Below are 10,611 nucleotides of genomic sequence, written 5' to 3' on the forward strand. Positions count from 1 at the left end.
ATAATATAATTTGACACTATAAAGAACATATAAAAAAATTAAATTTGTTTTTTTATGCTGAAATAAATGTGTAAAACTTTATATATATGTGTGTGTGTGTGTGTGTGTTTTAATAATGAAATTTGCATTTTAATTAATACAAAATCGTGAAACCATTGAGAGGTAAATATTGATTTTATTATTGACAACTTTTATTTTGAGTTGTTTTCTTTATATAAATTTATACAAATTTCTATAAATTTTTTTGGCTTAATTACAGACAAAATTATTTTATTGTATATGTATATATCATGCCTTTAATACTGTCTATTGAGTTTATAATTACTATACAGTCCTTGAAAAATTAATTGTTTCATTGTTGCGTTTAATGAAACGAGTAGTTTTGAGTTAGACAAGTATGTTTAGTAGAGTTTTAAATTAAATAAGTTTTATACTATGCATTAATTATTTATGCCGTTAAATTATTCTTGTATTGAAATACACACAAAATGTTGACGATGACGATGGCGACGATTGTGGCATCGACGTCGACGAGCGTGTCCGCGTTTTTAGTGCAGCTGTTGGAATTGTCGAGCTTCTATTAACGCGGCGCGTTAATTACGCGAACAAAACTGCGCATGTTACGGCGAGAATTTTTTTTCGTTTAATTCACGCTATTTAATCCCGACTCGTGTTGCCGATTCCATTTAGATTCTTGTCCTCCTTTCTAATATATTGCCCTAGAAAACGTAATGCCTCTAAAGCACGATTTATCAATAGCACCCAACTCTATCGGAAACTAATAGTTACCGATATACCATTTTATTTTCTATTTTGTGTAAAGCGTAATTCGTTGGCTTTAGAAATAAGAAACACATTGTAGAGAAGAAGAATGAGGGTAGATAGACAAACTCTTCGCCGCAAACACGTTGCGGGTATTCTTATAAATCGCGCGAAAGCGCGGCTTCCTTTCACGCGGATAAAAAAAAAAATCGCAAAAGAATCTCGCCTCCTTTTTCTCGCAGATTCGCATGGGGGAGGAGATTCACGGTTCGATGGGCTGAATCATCCACTTTGCAACTAGCGAACTCTTGCAGAACGCCGGTAATGTTTGAACAGAGTCCGCGAGGGCTGACGAGCGGAAGTTCGATGCGCCTCCGTCGCATCCGACTTGCCTTTGCTAAAATAAAAACCGCTTCTTTTCACTCTCCTATCTGCCCACATCTTTTATTGCTCTGGTAACTTAAACGAATTATTCTCGCCCCTCCGCCCTCCCATGCGCCCACGACGGAAGGAATTTCCGAACGGGATAAGAATCGAGGATTCGCGAGCGATATCATCGTTCGATTCCACAAATGTAATTGTTCAATAGATTCTTTGTGGAAGTTTGAAAGAAAGTTAAAGCTAATCAGGTATGTCGCCTATGAAGAAATGACGAGATGGTCCGCATCAACTTTCTTAAATCCTTTGAGTGACGGAACAAAAAACTTTGAATGAGATGATATATACTTAACAACTAGAATCAAATTCGAGAATGAGATTGTGGGAATATACGATAAAGATATTATGAATAAAACTAAAGGTATATCTAAATATTATCAAATAAAAAAATTGGTTTTTAAAAAATATATGTATATTCCAAATAAGATATTCATATTAGATATAGAAATAAAGTTTAAGTCTTTTTTTATCTTTATTAAAGTCAAACAATAATTTGGATATGAATATTTTTGTAATTTACAATATATTTAAAAATATTCAAGATAGTTTTAATGTCTCGCAAATTTTTACATTGCTTTGCGGGTATATATTTAATATAGGAAGTACCCCTAAATGTATGCATATGTGTGTATATGTTGCACATCTATTTTTGTTTCATATATCTCTAGATGCGTGAGTCAATTTTAAAGATCAGTTTATTATCCCGTTGTATTTTTCTGTTTGTAAAATTAGCTCGATCCTCTTAGATTTATTTTATTATCGAAGCGAGTAGAAACGGTTGCTCACCCATTTTTTTCGATGATGACGTTCTGATGCTTTTGATCAACGCGCCGGATCTCCGCGGTTTTTTTTTTACTTTTCTGCTATCTTTGCTTTCGGGGTTTCAAGACGCAAGCACTTGAAATGTCAAGGAACTTCTTCAATCCGAAATTCACTTTTCTCCTATCTTCAGTGCACTTTATTTAAAATGAATCGTTTTTTAAAGATTTTTATTATTAAATGTAAAACAATCTAAGAAAAGAACGCATTATGATTTTAAAATATTATAAGAGAAAGAAATTTATAACTGTGACTAATTTAAGAAATTATTTGAAACAAACAGAAAAAAAGCTTCAAAAATAGCATTAAATGTTGACTTCTTAGATTTTATATAAAAAGAAACAGATTCTCTGAAAAACTGATAGAAATGGAGATAGATAGATAGATAGATAGATAGATAGATAGATAGATAGATAGAGTGTATAATAAAATTGTAGAGTTGTTTTTGTAAATCGGCAAAATGGTTCATCTGACATTTCATAGTGTGATTATAAAGAGTGTGTGAAATGTCATGCAATCTTCGCGCCGGTATAAATTATGGCCGATTTGTAGCTAGAAAACTCGATGTAATTTCCCGAAGGTGACGATTAGATGGCGCGAAACACAGAATGCAAATTTTTCTAGGACAGTACGTGACAAATCCAGAATATTTGGCAGCAAATGCGTGACATCAAAAACATGCGACTACGTTCCCTCGAAAAAACGGAGTATGTAATGCATAACGCATATTCTTCCTTGTTTAAATATATAGTTATTTATTTTATATATATATATACGTTAGTAAATAATATATTCGTAACACGCACACACACGCGAAAGTGTGCCACAGTAAAATTGAAAATCTCAGAAAATAAATGTTGATCCGCGCCGCCGTGATTAATCATTGCCCATGTGCCGTTTAACTTACCTCCCTTACTTAACTTACCGGCAGATTAATGGCCGAATTAATTACCGAAGAGAATTACAGAGGACAAAGCGCGGTTTTTTTATCTTCGTTCTTTGTTTCCGTACAGATTGGATGCAGTTAACTGATCGGAACGGCGAGGAGAACGAAATTTCCGAGATATTGGACTGCGCGCAGAAAAGTAAAGCTTAACGGTGACGGTGAGTACAGAAACGTTTGTCTTGAAGCAAGAGTCGAGTGAAACGAAAGGAAAGATACTATGTCTATAGAGTGGATTAAATATTATTTTATTATGGATGACAGAGAAGAACTTGAATATTGTTTAAATAATTTACTTTTACGAGTAAATATTTCTGCTTTATATCTCTAAAAACTTGTTGAAAAATTATTTTCACTCTGTTACGAAAATTATAGAATACAGAATTAGTTGCAAAATGTCGAAATAAATCGTTGCGCAAGTATTTTGCGATGAGTTATATCTCTGCGAATTTTGGCTTTTTAAATATTTATAAAACATCAACGGGTAATAGACACTATACAGACAGAAAAAAAAAATTTTGGGATTAAATTAAATAAAGTTAGTATCCCACCGCGCAATTTGGTTGCTGCGCTAAATTTTTTGCACAAAATTTTTTTCCGCTTTAATTGAATTTCAACACAGAAATTTATGATTAAAGCCGATGGATTTTAATCTATTTTAAGCTATAATTATGACATAATAAATACTAATAAGTATTAATTTTTAGAATAAAATAATTAATCAAAAATTTTTTAAATGGAACATTAACAATACGGATTAAGATCTACTGTGATTTTATTCACTCATATCGCTCGCTCGCGATACATATTTTACGACACTTAACGAGGTGTCATACGCGGATGTTGTACGTTAGATGTTTACACGCGACGACTTAAGGCGATAGACTGAGAGAAGCTGTTTGTCCAGCTTACACAACCTCGTATGATATCTCGGCAACATATAAATCCTTCTCTTGCCATGTAAAATAATCCCAGTGGCATCTATTATATAAGTAGTGTCATCATAATTTTCTTTGAGTGAATCCTACTTTATACTCTGTATATATTATTTCATTATAATTTGATGAAAAATACATGCAAATTAAGAAATATTATATATACATATATATTGTATATATATTATATATATAAAAGACATATGACTTATAGAGTGATACATATATAATGTTCCATTTTATTTTAATTTATGGTACTTTCGACACTTAGGAGGTTGCGTGACCGAATAATACCTCATTACTTTCTTTTCTTTCACTATATGCGTTATTATTTGTTATCAGCTTAAGCACGATACGAATTAATAAAAAAGATATGAATATAATATACTTTTATTACTGTTGCTGCTTATATTTGAATCCTAAAAACTGATCATTTGTGGATCAACGTAAGTGTAATAACACGCAAATTATAAAAATATTATATATAAATAATATAATGAAAATAAAAATTACTTTTCTAAACTTATATGTAAGCTTTTCGTTATTTTGATATTCTCGTTGAAACGTTATTAAAACCATGGTCGACTATTCTTGAAACGAAATATGGAGTTGACATTCGCATGTGCGTACGTGCGCGTGTATCTGTGTATACTTGTGCAGGGTCTCTGCGTACTTACGGGTATGCACATGGAACTGCACTGCGTTCCTATTTAATTTAACCGTCCATCAGCAACCATCTAAAGCATCCTCCGATATTCTTTGATGTTACATTACTGGATCGGATTTAATCAGCTGCAAGTAATTTAGCAGAAGTACCGTGGAAAAGGTGTCACCGCTCGCAGCGGTTTTGGCGAAAATGAAAGGTCCCGTGCGCTCTGAGTGCACATTGGAATCACTGTGCTTTATTGTCGCGGATAAAGCAATGAAGTGGATGTATGGCCGATTTAAAAGTCGTCCTTAACGGCTAAATATATTATATAATATGTATAATATATATTTATATAAATATAAATACTCGTATATATATTTAAAATTACACGAGTGTTTTTTACATTTCCATTTTCATTTACATTTGAACGTTCTTTTATTTACATTTTTTAATTACTTTTAAATGGAATTTATACAATTCTGAATTTAAAGCCCCATTCTTACAATTAAGGACTTTTTTAAATGTTTGCATGCACAAAATAGAATATAATCTGGAAACTTTTTATTTATATTTTTTATTGCTCACTTATTTTACATTTTTATAATTAATTAATTATAATAATAAATTAAATGTCATTTAAATTCATTAATTATAAAGTAATGGATGAGATACGATTTAGGAGACCAGTATGATATAAACAAGAGTCCCCTATGTGTATTTGAGAGTCGAATAATTATTTCAATTTACAGAACGAAGCTATCCCACATGTTTAATCTTACGCACAATAGAGAAAATATTAGAAATAGGAATAAATATTGAATATTAAGAAGAGCAATTTGGAATTATTTTACTTCAAATAGGGGAACGGGATGGATTAATCATTTTTAATTTTTAATTCATTATGCGTTAATCTATTCCGTTCCCTTATTTGAAGTAAAATAATTCCAAATTGCTCTTTTTAATATTTAATTTTTTATTCTTATTCCTAATATTTTCTCCATTGTGCGTAGGGTCTTACGCTCTCATTATAAAAGCACTTGACTAGAATATTAACAGTTCGCCGGTAGATAATAGCGGAAAAATGATAGTCGGCCATTAGCTTTCAGTACGGTCGCCGTTAGGCGCTAACGATCATGGTAGAAGTTATAATAGAGAGAGAAGAGAGAGAATAAAGATCGACTTTGGCGATCATTCAATGTCACTAGAACGTACTATGTGCGCTTTGCAAATAATCGTCCACCATTTAATTCATGGCTCATTCATATAGAATTGTGCCGATGACAGCTTTTTCTAACATATTGGCTTATTGTACATACATGAAATGTGTCTCTCAAAACGATATTTCGGTGATTTTCTAGAAAACAAAAATCAATAATACTTGACAGGTTCTGAAAAAAACATTATTTTCGTAATTTTACATGATACTCTGATTCCGTGATACTAGTCATTATAAAGTCGGACAACAAGCTCTTTACTGAAACTTAAAACTTACGAGTATATAGATAAGATAAGATTTATACGCGATGATAATCGATTTCTTGGGGATGAACGACCGAGTGGGCAAATAATCGGGCGCGTTCGAGGTGTCGTAATAAGAGGCCAGCCACAGATGTTATCGCTTGCTGGTCTGGGATACTAAAGACAATAGATATCCAGTCTGGTCGGGATCCAGCCGTTTGGACACACTCCAGATTGTAAGCTGCAACAACAAGCAAAATCTTGTCTGTATCGTTGATTCGCAAAAACGAGCCGTCTGGTAGCCAGTCTTGTTATCAACATTGGTAAAATGCAATCGAACAAAATAATTTTGAATATGTACATATTTGTAAATCTAAAATATTGCATTCTTATTTGTAAAATGTACTCTAAAAATATTATATCTATTTTGAATTCAAGTTCCTGTTACGAGCAAATATATGTATACAGACTGAAAAAGCGCGGTTAACAAGATTAAAAGTGTATAATATTTATTACTACCAATTATATTAATTTCTCTCTGATAAGATTCCAATAGAAAATTTAGAATATAAAACCGATTGTTTGGAAATTGATCGAATCAGTATCAAAATTGTCCGTTTACTTGATTATATTTTAAATAGAATAGAATATAATTTAAATAGGATATTGATATATATTTTGATATGGTCACTATTAAGATGAACAAATTTCTTAATATATGACATAAGCTCGTTAGAAGTTATTCGAATTGCAAAATTTATATATATATATATATACAATATTACAATAATTATGTAATTAAAACTATTTTTTGCGACGACAAGAATATATAAAATTTTAGTTTAGGAACACTTTTTTAAAAAAGATAAAAAACATGCGCTAAGTACATAAAAAATATTCATATCGACATATGCAATAAATAAAAATTAAAAGAGTAACAAATCGTTAAATGCTGTTGAAAGGTTAACTAATTAAAAATAGATATGACATTAATGCAACTGGCCAAATAGTTGATTATGCGTTACCAATTTATAATCGATTCTAAATGAATTGAAATGTCTTTAGTTCCTAAAGTACATTTTATACAATATATAGCTTAAAGAAAGTCTTACGCAAATTTTAACTTGCATAAAAACTTGACAAGTCGCATCCTGTTTTTGAACCGTAGTTTTATAATTTCTTATTTTTTAAACTTCTATTTGTTGCATACACACAACTTTGAATTCCTTTTTTATTATTTTATTATTTTTTTACTATTTTTGATTAATTATCTGAAATTGTAATATATGAAAAGATTCTACATTATTTAGCTTTTATAGTAAAATTTGCGAGCAAAATGGCGAAAGCATAGAAGAAAATTTACAAATTGGGTGAAGCTTAAGTTACTTATGAGAATTTATAAACACCTATTTGAATATTCGACTAGACGATAACTTCAATAAAGCTAATTTTATATTTTTAAACTAATTATTGTACTAAATTTTTAATTGTATTTTTAGAAACTATTCTTATTTTTTACTTGTCATTTTCGAATATATTTTTTTGGAGAACTGTTTTGGAGGAATATCTTCATTATAATAATATTTGAAAATTATTAATTTTGTTAATTTTATTAATTGTTAATATTTATCACAGCTATTTAAGATGGACAATTTATTTATTTTTAATTTAATTAATCCAATTTTTAAGAAGGCATGTAAAACTGATTACTTAAAAATATTAATGATTGCTGTCATTTTGTCGCGATTGATATATGCGGTAATATATTATATTATATTTTTATACGTCGGCAAAGATATTTCTTTTTCTAAATTTTGAAGTTTATTGAATAATATATATCATAAGAAAGTAAATCGCATATACCACAATATTCTAATTCGTTATTAATTAATTGTAACGCGTATACCGTAATATTCTCATTAGTTAATTAGTTAATTGTATTTTGTGTGTTTACTTTTATATTTGTCTATGTTATTATTAAAGTAATAAAAAATCGCTTTAATCTATCTATTCGTTTCTTTAATATATCTATTTTATAATTAAATAATTAATCAATTAAATAATCAAAATTTAGAAAGATACTACGTTATAATTATTTGTCTATTTCAACTTAAAAATAAAAACTTTTTAAATTAAAAACATCCTATTCCTTTTTACAAGTATAATGCTTTTATATGCATTTAAGTTGTTGTGTAATTACTTAATTGCGTAATTAATTAAAAATAGGCTAAACTAAAATAAACTAAAAAAAGACTAAAATAATTAACTTAGTTATTAAATAAAAAATAAACCAATAATTAAAAATAAATAAATTAAATAATTAATTTAAAAAACATTAAAAAATTATTACAATAATACAAAATAATGATAATACACATTAATAATAATAATGATAAATAATAACTAAAAATGTGTGCAATAGTTAATAATATAGTTATATATTTGTTACAGCTAATATTTGTCACAGTTATTTTATGCAATTGAAAATGTAAGAAACATACACATGTGTATTTATACGAATACATCTGTATATATATATAATATTTGGGTTTTCGGATATTAACTAAAAATTCTCGATATAAAATTGTTATTTTTTACTTAATAATAATCCTCATAATATTTAAAAACATTTTTTGAGACGTCACAAGAGTTGTTCACACACTTTAAGAAACTATCCTCGTTATTTTACCACTGGGATTCATTATCGGTATCGCATAAATATTCGAACGGAACCGATCGATGCATTTGCGAGAAGCCATTGTCCTATCCCTCGCTCTATCCCTGCTCGGTGAAATATTTGCCGATGCATACCGAGCATGATTTAAAACGGCAATTTCGCGATAGTAACCGCAATTAATAACTGTGCCGGTCGTTATATACGCTTCTTCCGGCGCACGCCGATCGATCGACAATGTATTATTATCGATCGATATCTTTGGCCCATTGTTATATCCACCGGTTGATTCGTCAAGAAACTCCTCCCGATTGATCGGTAGAATCGGATTGGATATATTTCCAATGATTGCGCCAGAGATGCAAATTGCTGCATCCCTGGCGCAACCATTGTACCATTGTGTCAAGGCGAATTCGATTACAAGAGTAAACGCGCGACATTCAAAGAACACTATGTGTTGTACTGACTTTGCGATTCATTGACGTATTCTGTAAATACACATGAAAAAATGATAAATCTTGACCTTTTGATATATATCGAAGAAGGTGCATTTCTAAATAATACACGTTTTGAATATGGCGCTCTCTTTTGGCTCTTAAGATATTTTCAAAAGGATCTGTGAAGTGTAAGTTAATGTCAAGATTTATTGTAAAAATTCACATAATTTTTAAAAAATTGTTAAAAAAAGTAGCGTCTCTATAAAAAAAAAAAATCATTAAACTGCAATCTTGAAATCTTTATGAATAAAGTTCCACGATTGCAAATCTGAAACAAATCATTTAATAAGGACAATCTATACAAAACAAATGATTATTTAGAAATTTAAAAAAATTATATATTTTAGTATTCTCTCTATAAAATTTATGAATTAAATTGTGCCGTTACGCGAGCATTATTAAGTAATGACAATACAGAAACAAATTTTATTGTCTTATTTTAAAACTAAAGTCTTAAAATTTTTCAAAAATAAAACGAATATTTTCTATGATTTCCGAGATCTCTGTGGAATGGCAAAACTCAAATGATATACACACACACGTATACATGATATACGTAACAAATTGAAAAAAAGACTTCTGAGCTACTTTAACAGCGCTTGCGAGCTCTTTCTTTTTCCTCTTCTTTCTTAACCCTCGGCCGAAACGGTAATTTTGTATGGAAGAACGTCAAGAATTTTAGCTCGGTTGGTCGGCAACTGAATCTCCTCCAACTTTATGTCCAGTCTGGCAAGGAAAAGCTCTGCTTCTCGCTAACAAAGCAAACTTTTCTCTAAAGCGGAGAAGAAAATACCGCACATTTCGTATGCGGATTCTGCCGGCTGTTTTCGAGATGTGCCGTGCATTTCCTGGGTTCTTGTTATTTTTTGGTCTTTCTCATATGCGAGTAACGAATTAGTTATGAAATATTCACCTAGTAGATGGACTTGTGGATGACTACGTGACAAACATTGACGTACGTAACGTGGCATTTATAATAAGACACGACGTCGCAACGCATTGGCCGAAAAATAGCGGATAATAAGTGAATATTATGTATTTATTATGATGTTATATTAAATCAATAAATCAAAAAATGTTTTTAAATATATAAAAAAATTTCATAAATTTTAAATTCTCTTAATTACAATTTTATCTTAATTATGTTCTAAATCAGAATTTCAAAAATTGTAAGATTTTTATGATAGATGCAATTTGAATATCTATCATCATTCTGTCATCAACACCGGCATATCGTTGATAACTATTCGAGCGGACAAATCACACATACGTATCTTTTAAACAAATCATGGATGTGTGAGAAAGAAAGAAAGACAGAGAAAAAGAGAGATAGAGAGAGACTCAGTGACACCCACCTGTTTCGCTAATCGAATTCCGCAAAAACTCCACTCGTACAATTCATATCCGCGCGTACATTAAACATGATGATAAATAAG

The 10,611-nt window shown here is 30.2% G+C and overlaps 1 protein-coding gene and 1 long non-coding RNA gene across 5 annotated transcripts in view; one reads left to right on the forward strand and one right to left on the reverse strand.

Annotated features, from left to right (window-relative positions):
* Window positions 1-10,611, forward strand: part of LOC115244613 (connectin-like) — a 141,075-nt gene that overhangs the window by 77,321 nt on the left and 53,143 nt on the right. For 2 of the 3 annotated variants that reach the window (XM_029822407.1, XM_029822408.1), the window contains one exon: window positions 3,033-3,123. The exons of the other annotated variant lie outside the window; for it this stretch is intronic. The gene's annotated coding sequence lies outside the window, so the exon portion shown is untranslated. The remainder of the gene's footprint in view (window positions 1-3,032; window positions 3,124-10,611) is intronic. 3 annotated transcript variants of the gene reach the window in all.
* Window positions 5,137-10,611, reverse strand: part of LOC115244614 — an 18,015-nt gene continuing 12,540 nt past the window's right edge. The window contains exons 2-3 of one of the 2 annotated variants that reach the window (XR_003885405.1): window positions 6,039-6,245; window positions 5,137-5,934 (exon numbers count right to left, since the gene is read on the reverse strand). This is a non-coding gene — a long non-coding RNA (uncharacterized LOC115244614). The remainder of the gene's footprint in view (window positions 5,935-6,038; window positions 6,246-10,611) is intronic. The other variant, XR_003885404.1, reaches the window with a different exon arrangement.

The sequence above is a fragment of the Formica exsecta genome, unplaced genomic scaffold, assembly GCF_003651465.1.
Source record: "Formica exsecta isolate Colony F162 unplaced genomic scaffold, ASM365146v1 scaffold826, whole genome shotgun sequence".
Lineage (NCBI taxonomy): Eukaryota > Metazoa > Arthropoda > Insecta > Hymenoptera > Formicidae > Formica > Formica exsecta.